Genomic DNA, 18,292 nt, shown 5'->3' with positions numbered 1-18,292 from the left:
CACTCTTAAGGTAAGAAGGCTGACTTCAGGCATGTGCACCTTGACATGGATAAACCTAGCAAAGTGCTTTTAAGGTTATTTTGGCTTTGCGTCCACATAGGGCAGCATCTCGACCACCATAACATACAAGAAAGCACTGGTCTTCTGTATGTTGTGAAGTGAATGGGGAAATTTCCATTTTACCCATCTGACTGTCACGTGCTTTTGAATTGGTGATGCTCTCTTTTTAATGCTTGCTCTGTAAACAAAGCATTTTGCAAACAGCAAAAAGCCAGTTGCCTGAAACTGTGTAAAGCTGTGGGCTCAAGTAGCCCTCACATGCCCAACAGGAGAGATGTGTAGTGCTTTTCTGTTTTGGAGCTTCAGTGTAGTTAAATGAATGTTCTGAAAATGCTGGTTGTTAATAGGTTTTCAAACTGATCTGCATTAGTATGGAACTGGGACAAAAATGTCAGAAAACTGTGCTTTTACTCTCCTCATCAGAACCATTATGCAAAACCTAAATACTGGCTTTGATGAAACAGTAACTGTCAACTTTGTCAAAAGTGAGTTTAACATCCAATTAAGAGGAGGGTCAAGGGAGGACGAATGCAAAGTTGCAGCTGCAATAATGTTTTGTTTTAAACGTGGCTGTTGGAATTTGGGAGAACACAGGGATCCTTTCACTGCATCCAGGCACCAACGGCCTGTTTGGTTTTCCCCACCAGCTCGTGCTCACTGACTCAAGGCCTGAGTGCCTGCACAGGTTACTGCTACTTGAAGAGCTTCAATATCATATATGGACTAGGGCTTTAAAATGACTTGTAATGTTTCCGGCATTTATTGAAAGATACATCTCATACTAATTAAGCCTGAAGAGATCATTTTTTCTTGTGTGCAGTGAAATGTGTTAGACATATTACTTTTATATGAAACCTTGAAAAGCATCAGTATGTTATTTAAAGCTACAGGAAACTCAAAATTGGAAACTAAACACATTACCTGGGTCTTGCTGATTCTCTAATGGTTATCACTTTATTTCCTCCATTGTGATTTTTTACTTTCATCACCGTTACACTCTCATGGGTTCAATTTATTGTATTGACACATAAAATTCCAAACATAAAAATTCCAAGCAACGTCCTTTGACTGACAACAAAAGACAGGAAGAAGCACATCTGAACTACAATAGCCTTGTTATGCCATTTAATGGATTACGTTGAATGGATTTGGTAAAGATTAGTAAACATGGAGCCTTTTTTTCCTGCTTTGTTCATGTTAAGCATTAAAAAACTTCCTGTTATGTTACTTATTGGGTTGAACATTGTTGTATCTTTGGTTCAGTTTGTTACAGTTCCCTTGGCATGATCCTCGGTATACGACTGTGGGATTTTCACTGCTGGTTGCCATGTTTCATGCGTCGCTATAATAACCTCAGCCACGTAGATTTGTTTCTATGACATCTTGAGGTTGTTTTCATTCTTTTTGTGCACATAATTAGACACAGCCCATCAACGTCTATTAGAGAAACCAGACACTGTTACTTTTGTTGTTTTACACATGTATACCTCTCTAAGGAAAACACACATTTACAGATCAAGTTCCTATAGTTTTAACAACTTGATTTGTGCTGATTGAGCTGTTAAGTTAGTCATACTAGTTTCACCTCAGCACACTGAATATCTAACTGAATGATGGAGCACAACATGTTTCGAGAATTTCCCTGCATGTCTGAAATAGTAACTGGAACGTTAAAAAATTAAACTGCAGGGTCAGAAGTGACTCATAGCAATACAATCATCTAAACAGGGCACCAGAGGGAGGGATGCACCCTGGCGCCATAAACTGGACCCCTCTGTCTGGGATCAAGTCCAAATAAGCCTCAAGTCACTCCTTCTCTCACAGTCCTCTACCCAAACTCATCTCTCCCCCCTCCAACTGGTCCCCTCCTATACACATATGCACATACACACGCACACGCACACATACCCAGGCACAGTTGGCAGCCCCTACCTAAACATATTCACACATCACATCACTGCTCAACACATGGCTCTTTGTACCAGCGTGATTGGAGGTACAGGGAGCAGCACACACACACACACAGACTGAACTTTTAGGTGAAACAGCCATCCAGTCTCTCCTCCAGCAGGGCCCCCTGCTTGCCTACAGCACAGGCATACATTCAAAAGGCCTATATCCACGTGGAAAATAGCCCTAGTTACCAAAGTACACAAATAAAAGTGAGATGGTCAATATTTCACAGGAATGTCTGTACAAATGTCACATTGTTAGCTCAAAGGATTAAGTCTCTGAAAACTGAAGATTCTTAGCTAATGCATACTTTGTGAAAACATTTTGGCAGCCAATTTTTCAAACTGCTGGGAGAAAATGGCACTGTTGGAGCACAAGAGAGTGAACAGTTAACAAGAACAGTTAGATCCTATAAAAATCAACATCACGCCGGACTGTGCGTGACATGTTTCAGCTTCACTGTTTCACAATAAGCTTTGTCAGTTGATGCATCAGTCATTTCTCCGCCATCATTGTATGAATAGTCTTTGTGTGATGGGTGAACTGGCTCTCAGTTGCCTTATAAAGTTCCTCTTACGGGCCTCTCAACCCTCCAGCTTCCCAAGTACTTTAAGATGTAAGACAGAGAAACAGAACATTGTTAAAGTGTCACTCTGAAGAGGAAAACTGCCATTTATGGTGGCCAAAACAAGAGAGCAGCATCTTGTAAACAAACATGTGACTGTGTGTCATGGTATTCATCAGCTCTCCGCTACTTCTCTGCCTTTCCTTTGTGGGGAGACCACCATCCCCTTTAAATGGCTCATAAAAAGTCACTTCCCTTTGACATTGTCCTGCCTCTCAAACTCTGTTCTCAGAGGAAGGATGGTGGGGGAGGTGAAAATGCCTCACAGACAAAAACCAGATTAGACACCTCACCGCCCCCTCTGCCTGCCATCATGTGCCCCTGAACCAGACGGACCTCAGGGTGCCCCCCACCTCCGCCTCGACTGCCACCACCCTGCAGGCTTAACCAGCGAGGTCAGGGGTTAACAGCCACTCCTCTGAGAGAGGTCCTGTCCTCTGACCCCCCCTGTCCACCAGCCAGCACATCCACCACACACAGTACCCCCCCCCCAACCCCAAACACTCCAATAATAACACCACCAACACATACATACAAAAAAGCCCCCACACGTATAGGCAATTAAGAGCCATAAAAGTCGCAGACACATGCAAAAAAACATAAATAGAAAACCTTAAAAGTCATTTTCTCCAATCTCAAGCCATAAATGTCTCTCAAGAATTATTTCTGTACCCTCCTGAACTCAAGACGTCACTAATGCTGCTAAGAGAGTCATGAAGGAGGCCATGGGGTACCGCATGTCACGAACCATACACCGACGTCTGTCACTAATTGGAGCCTGGTGGTCTGTGCCTGAACCAAAGCTCAGAGCTTTCACACAGCATTTGTAACATTTGTAAATAATTACATGATAAACTGTATGCAGCTCATAGTTTATGCACATACTAATTCAGTCCCAGTGGAACGCAGGTAAAATGAGACAGTGGATACTGGGGCAATTTAATTTCAAGACATGGTAAACGAGTGAATGTATTCCAAGTTGCTCTGATTAATCTTCGCATGTTCGACATATAAAACTCAGCTCCAAACATTCTCAGTAGTGTGAAGTATGTGAAATAACACTTATGAATACAAAGGTTCACTATTAATTGGTATACTGTATTATGCTCCCTGTTGTAACATGTAAAGGACAGTGCTGCCAGTCTACTGAGCATTACTCACACAGACTGTTGTAAATTTGCACGCCCTGAAGCCATAACATTCTCCTCTTGCTCCTCACCTCTGTCTAGGGTGTAATTATCCTGGGGGTGGGGGGGTGGGTAAAGGGATTGGTGCCATTTGTTGGGTAACTTTTTCTGTTCCGCTTCACACTTGGCCATGCACATTCACATGAGCTGAACCTCTGGTCTTTAGGAGTCCATGATGCTTCTTTTTAAGGTGTGAAGTTTTACTCATAAGCATGTCGTTTGTGAGAGGTGTAATAATTTGTGGACTGTTTCAAAAGAAGCAAAGTAAAGAGCCATGAGGTGAAGCCACAACTGAAAGGAGAGATGAAAAGAAGGCAAGCTGCATATTTCATTTTCAAAATCATAGCAATTGCTTTTTCTAAGTCATTCCCTTCTTAAATTAATTCTTGTTGCAGCATGTTGTCAAATCAACCCTTTCTTTTTGTCTCATCCTCTTTCATCTGAAGAACCCTACAGTTGTGGTCTGTGTCTGGATTTAAAAATGAATTCAAAAATGCCAGTTATCCATTTCGGAAGAAGCATTTCCAATTAGTTTCTCAGTCAGCAATTGAATGTTTCAAATTATTCTGATAATTTGCTCCTCAATAAATCACTATTTGGAGAGCAACAGTCTGAAAACGCTTTGCTTTCATCAGCTTTTAGTAATAACTTTGTAAATGCATCATTTTGTTCAAATGTTGGATGTGTCATTTTGAAATTAAATCCACACATCCAAAATGATGGATTAAATGTTTCCAAAGCTCCATAATTGTGTTGGGTTTAGCAGGGAAATCTCCCACATGACATCAGTCTAGTGCTTTAAAAACAAAATGTGCAAAAGTGAAATTATGAAGCGATGAACCAACGTATCCGAACCACTAGTGTCATAGTTGCACAGTACTGTTAGGAAAAGTGCTAAGGTGCAATGTGATATTTCCTTCTATATTACAAGAAATCCTTTAACTAGCAGAGCTAAGTGGGAGCTCAGTCTTATTTACAACCTGGAGGAGTAGCTGTAGGGAGAGGGCAGGTTACAAACATCCACACATTCACGTCAGGCTGCTGCTGCTGCTGCTCAGTACAACCACAGACTCTTGCTCGAGGGCATTGTGCCAGTAGTAGTTTAGGAGAGCGAAAGTGTGTCTTTCCTATCCAGATTTTCCTAGCTCTTTTCTACAGACAACATAAGTATTACTATACTGCCATCAATGCAGAGAAATAGTACTAATGAAGGATAGGAAAATCAAACAATGTGCTTGCAAGTCAAAAGAGATCTTTAAAAGTTATGGTACATGGTGTGAGATTTCACTATGAAAAGTGATCCTAAAAGATCTTCATGTCCCTTTTTAGCTCTCAGATTTCCAAAGCATGTTAAAAAGAGCAAACCTGCTGTCATACTCAAAAACAGAAAGAACTATTCAAAATGAATAGAAGAAGCCAAGATAAATGTTAACCCCCGTCCACACATTACATTCATCTTACACTTTAATATCCCGTGTACATGGGTGTACTCTGAGCTATGGATGAATCACAGCAAAAGGAGAAAACGTTCAACAACATTATGCTGTAAGAGGAAACCATTATTAGAGGCTCTGCTGTTCATATGGAGATAATCAGGGCAGGGCGCTACTTCCACCTACTCTGTTTCTATACTTCAGTCTCTTACAAAAATAGAGTAATGACAAGTTTATAGCAGTTGGCCAAACCAATAATGCTTTTCAGCTCTCAGTTCATAAGGAAAGTCCCAAAGAGACTGAAATGTGCTGGCAGGGGACTTCTGAATCTGACTGAAACGTTTCAACAAAATCGTGGGTAGCAGTGCCAAACCTTGTCCATTACTTTGCTCTAATGTTAAGCGTTTCACTTGACTGCAGCTCAGTGTCTCCAAGCATCAATGACCAGAAAAGAGGAAGGACAAACAGTGTAGCTGAGGATGTTATGACGAATATCTAAAGGGGTTTTATTTACAGGTGTCGTGAAGGACGTTCACTCGAGGACCTACATAGAAAAGCCATTGTGATGTTAATGTTGGCTAAGCTTAAAGAGGTCCTGGTGTTTGCAGAGATAAACAGGTCTCTCGTCCAAAAGACACCAGGTGCTGCATTCACCTGGACATAATATAAGCAGGATATTCCACAACATATGCTGTAGATCTGCTGCTTCTCCTCACAGGGACTGGCAAATAGTCTTTAGTGTGAGGCTCCATAACTCAGACATTATGCTTCTCTCATAACTAGCCAATAGCCTGTAAAGGATGTAACTGAAGCAGGCAATGGCTTTTAACATCTAAAGTTAAGTAGTAAAATCTTTTACAGGAATTGTTTGAAATTGTAACCTACACAACTGCCATCTTTTCCTCAATAAAAAATATGTCTGTGTATCTGCTTTTTCTTGGGCTGCTTTTGGATTCATTGTGCATAAATGCTGCTCATTGTGTATTTTCAGCAACAAGAACATTCCCCCCATGACGATCACCATATTCATCCAAAGCAGATTTACAAAACAAAGAGTACATTTAAGCATTGACATTGGATAGACAGGCCACAGTATAACTGAGTACCATAAACTATTAGAACATGATTAGCAGGGCTGTAAACTAACGGTCGCCACTCGCCAAATGCGACTAAAATATTCCCCTGGCGACTTAATTTTGGAGGGCTACATGCCATGGGGCAGGTAAGTGTTTGTCACAATATAGCAAAACATTGCTGCGATAAAATGCCTAGACATTTTTGGAGGTGCACGTTGACGGACGCAGAGGCTCTGTGTCGGGGGTTCACGTCGACGCAGAGGCTCTGCGTCGTGACGGCGTCCACTTGACGCAGTAGTATAAATCAGCCTCCACGCGTCACCACCAGCCCGCGCAGTGTTGTTCCGGCGCAGCAATGTGGAGGCACATACCCGGTGTGAGTGACCCAAAAAGAAAGAGTATAGAGGAGAAAGCAGCGCACCAATTAATTTGTGGTTGGCAATAAAACGATGAAACTCGAGACCATCCGAGAGCACGAAGGAAGAAAAATGTCAAGCTGTTTGCAAATCAGTGTCTCGGGCTCAGTCCGAGCATCTCTTCACTCAACCTGCCGTGACTGCTCTGACGTCTTTATCAGAAGAGACCAAAGATCATGCACTGATCCACTTTGTTCTGTTCTATTTTTTTTTTTTTTTTTCCTTGAATTTTGTTATTATCATTTGTTATCAGAACAGGAGGTTAACTGGTACTGGCACTGTCCATATTCACAATGTTTTGAATATTAAAAATATTAAAAATGTATTTTGAATAATATTTTGGTCTCTTTCCTAATATATATATATCGCTATATAATACTGTTATCTCAATGAAAAGTACTGAAACAGATGTATATGTAACAAAAAGAGGCAATTTATTACTTGGCCAGTAAAAAATTTACTTGGCCGGTAGATTTTTTCATCTACCGGTCCCCTTGGCAGGTGAGCCAAAGTTAGTTTACAGCCCTGATGATTAGTACAACAGGCATATGAATTAACATATATACTGTATATAACATACAGAGATCGCAGCACTTTTTATTGATTCTGTTCGTAGTTGTATATTTTGGACTTTATATATGCAATACTGCATTTGTGTAGATGTAGTTAAATTGCAGTTTGTTGTACCTTAACTGTAACTTAAATCTAATCCAATAATGAGGTGACAAGTGACTTTGCCTCAAACTGTAGCACGTAGCTTTTATACAGCAGTTTGTCACTCTGCATGTTGTCAGCTAACCAGAAGGCAGCCATCCCTTCACATGATGAGTCACGACACTAATGTTGATTTGACTCATGATTCAGCATCAACCAGAAGTGTAATAGATTAATGCAAAAGAACAATCACATAGACAGTCAGTGATAAGCGGATCTATTAAAGGGAAGGCGTCTCTCAGTAGCGGTGAGCTTGGGAAACACAAGCACTGCTTGTGACATGAGAGATTTATTCCACTTAGAACAATGCTCACCATCCATTTATGAGGCAGGAAGTTTTGGTTTAGCAGAGTACTCTCTGGAGTGAGTATTTTCAGCTACACAGCCAGCCACAGGGCTTTGGATAATGTCTGCGTAAAATGATGTTTCCTTAAATAAATCACGAATTAAAATCTCTTCCACAACACAGCTGTCAAAACACCAAACTGCCTAAATTTGCTTGTCACATGGCATGGCTATGATGAGAAAGAAAGGCATGTGTGCTGCTATGCAGCACAAGGCAGAGCAGAACGCATTACAGTCTCCATGTAGCATTTAATGCTTTTTACACAGGACAACTTCACTGCCACAGAAAAACTGAGCCTATATTTCCGTCAGAGTTAGAAACTGTCACATTAAGTTTTTAAGTTTGTTGTCACATTAAGATGTTTATTTGTGCTAAATCTTCCACATTTTGTCCAACATGTGAATTATTTTCTAAAAGGCACTCAGCCTGACAAACACAGCACACACTGGGATCCATAAATCTGAGCCCTCTGTCACCAGAGTCCACTTCTGATTACTAAACCAGTTGGGGCCTCTGGCCAATTAAAACTCTCCATTTGTGAACATTCCAAAACGCTGTCAACCATGAACATTTACCCAGAAGCCCCTGGGGAGATTCCACAACATTGCCCTGGCCTCTCGCTCTGTCTGTTTCCCTCTCTCGTCCTGGCCCTGCATCTCCAGCTTTGTCTCCCACACACAAAAGCTCCCTGCCTACACCACTTCCCAGGTCACTGCTTTGTCAGGGTTTCAGCTTGCTCCTGCACTTCCCAAAGTACATTTAGCAAGTCACACACCAAATTCCAGCCACTGGGGCTGCTCTCAAAGTTCACCTGCTGCACAATTTATATATAATCTCTTGTGGCCAAAAAAATTCTGGAGGACTGAGTTTGATTTTCTGATTTCAGCATGCAAAACTGCTGTAGGCAAAGTGTCAGCGATTAAAACTTTCTAAAAACTACATCTCAAAACCTAGAAAATTAAGCTATAAATATTCTAGAGACTACTCTGTTGAGATGATTTTGTGAAACATATGATAGTTAAAGATATGTTCAGTAGGACTTGGAGGTCACTCGCCTAAGGTTAATCCAAGCAAATTAGTCAGACACTACAGTGGGCGTTCGCAAATCAATCTTAACACAGTACAACACAGTTTTCCTACTTGCAGGTAAACATTTGGCCCAGCACTGAGGTCTGCCAGGGGTCAAGAGATTCACAAGCATAGCAGAGAAGAAATGAGATCATAAAAAAGAAAGGTCAAACTCCCAACACTTGCGCAAGGTCTGTCTCTTACTGTGAGGGAGCAGGAGGCCATGATTCATGTTAACACAGTTATAGGGAATTCATACTTCAAACAGAAGTGGTTTGTTTCAGGATGAGATTGAATTTGGGCCACTTTCATAACGGGCTCCACACAAACTTTGTGCAACTTGTTTGACTTCCTTCTGGTAAATACAGCAACCACTGGTGATTGGCTTGACAGCCATTCAGACATTCAAATTTATGCAAGCCTCACCATTCAGCCAGGTGGTTTTAACATGAGTGTCTGTGCAAAGTATTGTACAAACTGCAGAATCACACATAAAAGGAAAAACAACACTTGCACATAAATCAAGAAACTTTCCTTCCTACCACCACTCTGCTGGGAATCTTTACTTAACAACTGCACTATGTATCAGAGGGACTTGGAGGCAATGATTCACGTTAACAACTAGTCTAATCTTTCACCCTGTCCATATCTTTCTCTCAGGTTATGCGCCTTTTGATGAGCCGCAGAGTTGCAGCGTTTGATCTACTGCTTTTACTACAGATTCCACCATGACGCTTTTAGCCTGGTCCGTGTGTGTGTGTGTGCGTGTGTGTGTGTGTGTGTGTGTGTGTGTGTGTGTGTGTGTGTGTGTGTGCATGCATGTGAGGGAGCAAGGAAATGAGAGTGAAAGAGAGTGAGGCTGTGTTATGTTTAAGATTTGCAGAGACAGGCAGAGGTTTTGCAGACAAACAGAGAGGACAAGTTACAGCACAGCGTGATTATCACAAGGGAAGAGAAGAGAGGAGAAAAAAAGAGGCACAAAAGACCTTCCTGGCTTGTCCCTCTACACCAGCCCTCCGTCTTTCCACTGACTCATGGCACACAAATGAAAACAGGCTTTAAAGGAGAAGATGAAAAACACTCTTTACTTAAGGCCAAGTGCTTTACCATGGGACCCTGCGCAAACACTATTGTGCTGTCAGAGAAATGGACTACTGTTGAGAAATAGGTCCTCTTTAAGATGTTCTTCACACACTGCTTGAGAGCCACACACTAGACTATCTAAGAAGTCTCTGTGGCTTGGTCATATGCATTTCCATGAGCAAGTTCCACATAACAAATCACGACACCCCTCCCTCCATCTCCACATTAAAAGAATTCAAAAAATCCAACTTTGTTGAAACATATGAGAGCTTTTAAAAGACTTGACACACAAACAATACATTTCATCGTTGCCAGTAAAAGCCAGCGAACCCCTCCTAAGGACAGGGAGCTCTTTGACAATGTTTATAACAGACATCCAAAAGCAGCTGAAGTCCACCAGATGTTGAGGCAGGACGGGGCCCGACAATGCCCCCAAGGCAGAATGAGGTCAGGTACATGATCAGGTTTCTGGAGGCTCAAAGCTACAAAAGGGCAACAAAGATTCTGATATACCTGTTGGGCCTTACGAAACTGGACACCAGCGGAGTCGGTGGGAATAGAACCCCTCATCGCTGACTGTCAAAGGGACAAGAAAGTCTAAACCTAACGGTACAATGGTTTAATGGGCCTCAGTCATGGATGGCTCAGTCCCTTCCTGATGATATGTACTGAATGTGTCGATAAATCTAAGCTACTTGCCATTACGATGATGTACAGTGCTTTCACCCCTGGCGTGTCGACCCGCATTCCCATATAACGACTAATTTTTCTGCCAGCAAAAACCACCCTCTTCAAAACACACTGACCAAATGATTTGCAGCTTTGGAGCCATCATTTAACAAACTATTTGATCCTTTCATGTGTGTTTTTTTTTTCCTCCCTTGCTCGTCGGCCCTCAGCCAGCAGGACGTCTGCCATTGTTTTCTTCATGTTTTAAATTTGAGTTTTGATGGCCTGCTTTTAACACATGGCATCAACACGTCAGTCAAATTCACAGAGGTATGTGAAGCAGCCAAAGACCCCGCCTATTGCTCCTCTGTTTGACAGAAGAAAGGACTTTTGAAAAGAAAAGAAGAAAAACCTGGGGTTTTGATCTCAAACAATATAATTTATATGAAAATAAATCCAAGAGTGAGCAGCACACAGAGGGATTAGGTAAATATTAGAAAACCTATTATGGTAACTGCAGTTTGGAAAAGTGAGCTAAGTGTGAGTGACTGCCTCGTCAGTGGGAGTCTTGATGTAGGCCTTGGGAGTAATTAGCAGGGATTACAGCCCGTCTGGCCTGCACCCAGCACTGGGGTTTCAGCCCAAACACCCAGGCAAGTCCCTGGCTTCGCTCCCTCACCACTCTCCCTAACCACATGGGCCTCTGGCGAGTCACACAAATCCTAATGATGATCATGACTATCAACACAGACATCAATCCCACTGTAGCTTCATAGGAAATCAATTAACTTTGGTTGAGTTACACCTACATCATAACCGCACTCCCCCACTGGCATTTACGCACTGAGGTGGCTTCAGTGAGTGAGTGGAGCCTCGTTGTGTCAGGCAGGGGGCGAGGGGTTAACCCTCCGCCCCTGCAGTTTGGGATCAGAGCCCACGGCCACTCGCCACACTCCTCACAGCTGGCTGTGTGACACCAGTGAGGAGGTGATCAACACAAAGGAGACACACGGCAGCTCAAATATCAGAGGGACAAAATATTACACCACCAAGCGTCAATTGCACAAATGGACAACCAGAAGAGTCAAACGATGGAGGGAAAGAGGAAGGTGGTAAAATGCTCAACTCGGTACCAAGACAACTAATTATGCAATTCAGGACAGACATTACCTAAGCTAGTGCATTTTACTGGTTTAATAAGTTAAGTCAACTCACATAACACTGTGTATTAGGGACAAATTTAATATATTTTCATCTTATACAAAGTTATTGTGTCCTAAAATACGTATCCGTCTGTACATGGTATCAGAGGTACAAAAGGGTAACTGGTGCCTCCCAGCAGATAGACGTGATATCAGAGCTTTGGGGAGATGTGTGTTAACAAGAAATGTGGTGTAGTTTTGGCCTGCGCATATTTTAAAAGCCTATCTGCACAGAGAAGTACAGACACTAAACAAGAGAGGTAGGTGGGCTGAACATAGGAGGGCAGAAAAATACGATTAAACCACTATTGACGGAGAAGAGGAAGTCGCCCAGGGATGAGGAAGAAAGGAGTGACTAGGAATGAAACAAAACCTCCCAGAGGAGATGCTAAAGAGCGGAGGGGAGATGGGAGAGAAAAATGAACTGATATTTCAGTTGGGTGGGGGGGGGGGGGGGGGGGGGGGGGGGGGGGGGGGGTTAAACAGCGTGCAAAAGGGACGTGTTAACAAGGAGTTTCAGGGGGTCGCTCAACTCAAAGTGGAGAAAACCACAAAGCCAGATCAGGATTTCTCAGTTTGCATCACACAAAGACCAACACAGATCCACCAAATGATACAGTCAACTTTAACTGTGACCACTCATGCCAAAAATGTACTGTGAGGCCCTTCGGATAAAACCTGTGTTAAAACCTTGCATTGTGTTAGGCAGACACGTGTGCTCTCAGGGGTTACTAAGAGGAGCAGGCTGTATGTATAAGCCTGAATGTCTGAGCGAAGATGAGTCACAGCGCATGCATGCATCCAGTTACCTCCCCAGATTCCCTAAGCCTGTGTCACGCACACGCACACACACAGTCGCTCTCTGGCTCCTGCCTGGTCCACCACTGCTCCTGGATATTCAGTTTGACATGCCCTCGTACAAAACTCTTTCCTGTCAGTCAAATCCCTCCTCTCTTTCTCTGTATGCCTCAGTTAGTCCCTCCGACTCTCTTTGTTGCCGTGTGTTCCCAGCTCCGGGGCTCCCTGTGTGCAGGTCTTGGTGGTCCGGTGTGGAATGTGGTGAGGTGGGGGGGGGGGGGGGGCAGGCCAGCCTAAAAGGGGGTGCTCAATTGTTCCCACACACAGCATCCACCCCCTACTGATCTGTCGCTCACTTGGCCATTTGGGGGGGTGGGGGTGAGCGGGCCAAGGCAAAGGATGCAGAGAGATGGAAATACGAACACTCAGTTGACACACACACGCACACACAGCTATTGAATTGATGCTACACTCTGAGCATACTAAACAAGTGTAAGAGGGAAACTTAACATTCCACAGTTCTGGAGAACCAGGCTGCCCAAACACAGAATCAGGTCCTAAATGACAAAATCATTCCATCCACCAGAGAGGATCCATGATACAACTAAGACAGGCAGTTTTAGAGATATACTTGAACCATACATGCACAGCCTAAAATTTTTCTCTTCACTGTAATAAGCTGATTTGTTTTCAGACCAAAGATAACGCAGCTGTTGCTGGAAGAGCAGAACAGGACACCATGAGAGCCCCTGATCACAGAGCTGCCGTGCTGTGATCGCAGGAAGCTGATAAGAGTGGTGAGATACCGCAGAGCTGGCAGGCACGTGTAGCCACCCTCCCTCCCTCCCTCCCTCGCCCGGCCCCATGTGGACGCTGGAAGTCGCCCCCCCCACCCCCCGGGTTCACAAGACCTCAACCTCATGATACCTAAACTCAATTATCCTGAAGGCTCGCCAAACAGTTACAGAGGACATGTCACATATACAGGGCGGAGAGCAACAAGAACTATCACATTATCACTGCTTTTAACTCATCTCCATGGATACCACCGGGGAGGAGCAACTAAAACCAAATGCTCACAATGTAGTTATTGATTAGCCTTTAGTGGACAGTTTAGTGAATGACTATAACCTGCAGGATTTGAAAGTCAACATCTATGATGATTCATAAAACTGCGCTGAACATTATGGAGGAGTTGAGAGGCCCTGCCCTCACACCCTCATGTAACCTGATGCAGACAAAACAAAAGCTGAGGTCAGATGAGATGATTCTATTTTACTATTTTAGATTCTGTGGATAAGACTGGCATATCAAAACACATCAAAACTTTCATTCTAATTTCAACATCTGTTTTCAAAAAGGTCAAAAAAGGCAAGTAAAAAGAAGCACTTGAAAGGTTACAAACCAAGAAGCTACAGATGTCTATCCCATTGCTCTAGAATGTTATCAGAGATTACTGTCCATGCTTTGGCTTTAATGCGGGATGCTTATTTAATCTCACCCCACACACATTTTCAAATTTCTCTCCAAGTCAATCACTGACATTAATCTTTGTGAACCTTATTCCTCTCAAGTTGATGTTGTTGACTTAAGAATGTTTTGTTTAAACTTAAAGCAACACAACTGCAACTCTCATGACTATTTATAATTTTATTTATATTTTTCTAAAAAAAAAAATAATACAGCTTTTCACCACTGATTCAAGTCTGATGAATTTGCTACTACTATACTGTAATGGCTTTGAATGAGTCATGTATACAAAATCTAAATTTAATCCCAAGTGCCATTTTGATGCACTATGAGTAATACATTACCATCTTGAGTCAGATTTGAATGCATGAGTGAAATGCAACCATGGGTAACATAATTGCGTCTTCTGAAAGATATAACACACAGTTAATATTTTGGGACCTGAAAGTTAAATAGATATGTTTCTACATAAACTACACAGCCTTTTAAAAAAAAAAAAAAAAACTAAAAAAAACTAAAAGCTCTCAAAAACAAAATGTCAGTTCTTTGACCCTTCGCCATATATAATATGCCTTCTAGAAAGATTCTCTTACATAATGTGGCCTGTTTACAAAGATAGACCTCAACATCTAGACTTCATGTGACTCACTAATATCTATGAGCGATAGGAATAAGGAATACATCACTGTAAAATGAACTGGTAATGTGTGACTCACTACCAGCTGAAACATGAACTGATTTCTATCTGCGTGTTAGTAGTTGTTTTGGTGTAAAACTATCAAATAATAATCAGTTAGATGCTGGATTCCTGACCGCAGAGAGTACAAGTGAAAGATCATAAAAAAGTAATGCATCAATTATAAAGTCTTAACATTTCTGCAAGCTGCTTTGTCTTTTAAAGAGTATCATATCCTATATCAATTTTTTTAAATTATTAATTAGACACAAAGGGAAGCACTGAAGTAAATGATAAGACTTAGAGTGCTTCACATAAAACAAAGAGGGCTGTTTCAGTTTTATGGGATTGACCTTGACAGGCAAGTAAGACACTTGGCTGGTAGTTTATTAGTTAATTATTACAGGTGTTAAAATACCAGGCTACAGCCCTACAAAGTAGAGCCACTCAAATATTGGTCTTTGAGCTATAAAAGCTCCCGCTGACTGTGTGTGCCCCAGTTCCCCGCTCTTATCTTATCTGCTCAATGTCACTGCAATAACACAACCTGTTATTTCCTAAACCGTAATAATGCAGGGCATGCAGCCACCGGCTAAGGGGGAAAGAGCCCTCACAATGTGAGACTGCAGAATGTCTCGAGCTTACCGGGAAGCCAACACGCTGAGGTCATGCACGCTTCGAGTTTCAGTCATAATGCATTGAACTGATTATGAGCAAGGGATGTTCCTTGTGCTGAAGGGAGGGAAAACGACCCTCTTCTCTTTGATCTCTGCCATTGTCCCATACCTGAAGCATGACATCAAGCCTGACTGTCAGCGTAAACCAAAACAGATTTTGAGCTACAAAATGGGAAGCGCAGCATCCAGCCCTGCAATGAGTAACCTTTGACATGGCAGATACCAATCTGGTCAGAGTTAACTGCCCTGCCCTCAGAGTGAGCTGGAAGAGCCAGCCCATGTTGCAACTGTGCAGCAGCGCTTAGCAGATACCACTTAATACTTATCACTATATCAAATATACTGTTAGGAAAAATAAACACTACCTACTATTAGCAGATAGCTTTAGACAGTAAAACCACCATTTACATTCTGTATGATTGCTTACATTATTTATCTGTCATCATTAAGACTGTGCGCATAATTTATTTGCCATTTAAGTGAGGTATTCAACCACATGCCCTCAACAAATCATCAGACAAAAAACTTGGAAACGAGGTCTTGAACTGCTTCCACGTGAGTGGTAAAGGATTGATACCATGGGATCAACAAGGAATTTACCAACTGAGCCTCCTGTTCCTCTGTACCACTTAATTCTGTCTATGCTCAGGCAATCAGGGTTTCCATTTCAGTTTTACTGCATTAAAACATCTTTATTGAATCTCAAGTCTGGCTTCAGCTGAGCCTGTCGGAAATTTGACTTGTAACAAACATTCTTATTTCCGTGCTGCCAACAATAACACAAGATGTTTGTGGTTATAAAAGGCAAGTTTTGAATCTCATGTCTCCAATAAGACTCATCTTCCACCAATCTGATTTACGCTGCATGTATCAATGGAGGTAAACATTTCAAAAACTACTTCTGAGACCACTGGCAAAGATACTGTATAATTTTTAAAGTATGCCTCCTCTGCCACATACGTGTGCACACTTATGGTTAAAATAAAAATGGCACATTATATTAGGAATACTGGGCTTGGAAACTCTGATTTTATGTGGAGCAAAATTATTTTACTACATCTTCTGCATCATATATTGACTATTTCATGTGCAGATGTTATGTGTTAAAATTACCTTTTTCAATCAGCCGTTGCCTTGATTCTCAACTGTTGAAACTAAAATTGTGAGATACATATGCACGTAATTAATGGTCTAACCTTTGCACAACCTCACATCCAGTTCAATTTAAACACAGACTGTGTTATGGTTAGGAGAGAATTAATGTTTGGAGTTTGACCTGTTACAAAGTGTAGAAGTGAAGTTCTTACAAACATGACTGAAGTTCAATCAGACTGCACATCTGGAGCCATTTCTCCCCAGCGACATGAAACATTTGAAGAGTGAAGGGCTTTTGCATCTGCTTCTTGCTTTCTGGAGACCCCCAACACTCTTAAATGACAGTAGACCGTGTTGCTTTCTTTGCATCAATTATCTCAGTCTCTATCAATGACAAAGAGCTGCTCGTTGGGGTCGGCCCTGCCTAAGGCCCAGACGTACACCAGGAACCTATTGTAAGGAAAAGGCACGTGTGTATACAACACAAACCTGCACAATAAAACTGCCTTCATTCAGATCCCTCTTTCAAAATCCAGAGATGCAAGACAATTAAATCCTACCAATGCAGACATGTTGGGGTACTCTCAATGACATTTAGCATTACAAAGACATACAGACAGAAAACAAAAGGACCTATAGACTTGTGTGAAATGCAGGAAAAAATAAGTTCTGGCCTCTTTGACAGTTACGCCCAACTCGAATTCTAATGAGCTGTTGTGGCCTCAAGAGAAAAGGACAGTCTGAACATCCTCTTACTATGCAAAGTAAACTCATAAAAGGACATCAGTAAAAAAAAAAGGACACATACAAATTGGTCATCCTTGTCAGATGAAAATAACACTGTGAACACTTCATCAAAAAAGAAACAATTGAGGCCTGAAAATCTTAGAGTGCAAAAATACATGGACAAAGAGGGAAATTGCTTTTTTTTTTTTTATCTGTGGTAAATGCCTGACAAATATTGAATCCAAAATGACTTAAAAAGGGGAAAACAAGACAGCAACATGACAGTAGCCATGCCTGGATGACCTACTTCTATAAAAACAAAGATGTCATTCTGAAGCCACTGCAAAACTGGACTGAATTTAGGGGTTTGAATACATGCGTGCATATTCATTTTAACCACCATAAAAATGAAAAGGAAATGAGAGAAGGGAGGGATTTAAAGTATGCAGGACACAGTGGAATTTCAAACCCCAACCCCCTTTTCCTGCTCCCCTCAAGCCTTCACTGTAAAAGCCCCCCTACATAAGTTTCCATTACTTGGGTTTAACTCATGATTAGCTGAATTGATTTGCCTTCTCACCTCTCTGCAGCTGTTGACAAAGCAGTTGCTATTTATTACCAAGCTGCCTTCGTTACACCCCGTCTTGCAGACAAAAGTAAGAGTATGTGTGTCTACACGGAAAATGTTAAAAATGCAAAATTATGAGCCTTGTCCACAATGCACAGCAATGTTTACTGAATCACTGCTGGCTTCCTGCACTTCACAGCCATAGGAGTCTCTACTAAGGAAGCCTGGAAATAAACACAGGCCTGCCTCCTTTCAGTGGGGAGCAGAGCTTATGTGTTGATTATACCACTTTATTGTTATGAATTACCTACAAGTATTTCCTAAATGAAGACTATATTTACCCACTGGAGTAGTGAATGGTTGCCAGACACACACTTGGTCTGATTAATTTATCCCCACTGCCTCTCTCCCCGTACTTAACATTGTATTTAACATATGAAAAAAACACCA

General features: G+C 41.9%; 1 protein-coding gene across 1 annotated transcript in view; it reads right to left on the bottom strand.

Moving 5' to 3' along the window:
• gpc4 (glypican 4) overlaps positions 1 to 18,292 on the bottom strand; it is a 31,534-nt gene that overhangs the window by 11,893 nt on the left and 1,349 nt on the right. The gene's annotated exons all lie outside the window — the stretch shown is intronic.

Source organism: Seriola aureovittata, chromosome 8 (genome assembly GCF_021018895.1).
Source record: "Seriola aureovittata isolate HTS-2021-v1 ecotype China chromosome 8, ASM2101889v1, whole genome shotgun sequence".
NCBI lineage: Eukaryota > Metazoa > Chordata > Actinopteri > Carangiformes > Carangidae > Seriola > Seriola aureovittata.
Note: the sequence above shows the minus strand (reverse complement) of the source record. Positions and strands in the feature narration are given on the sequence as shown.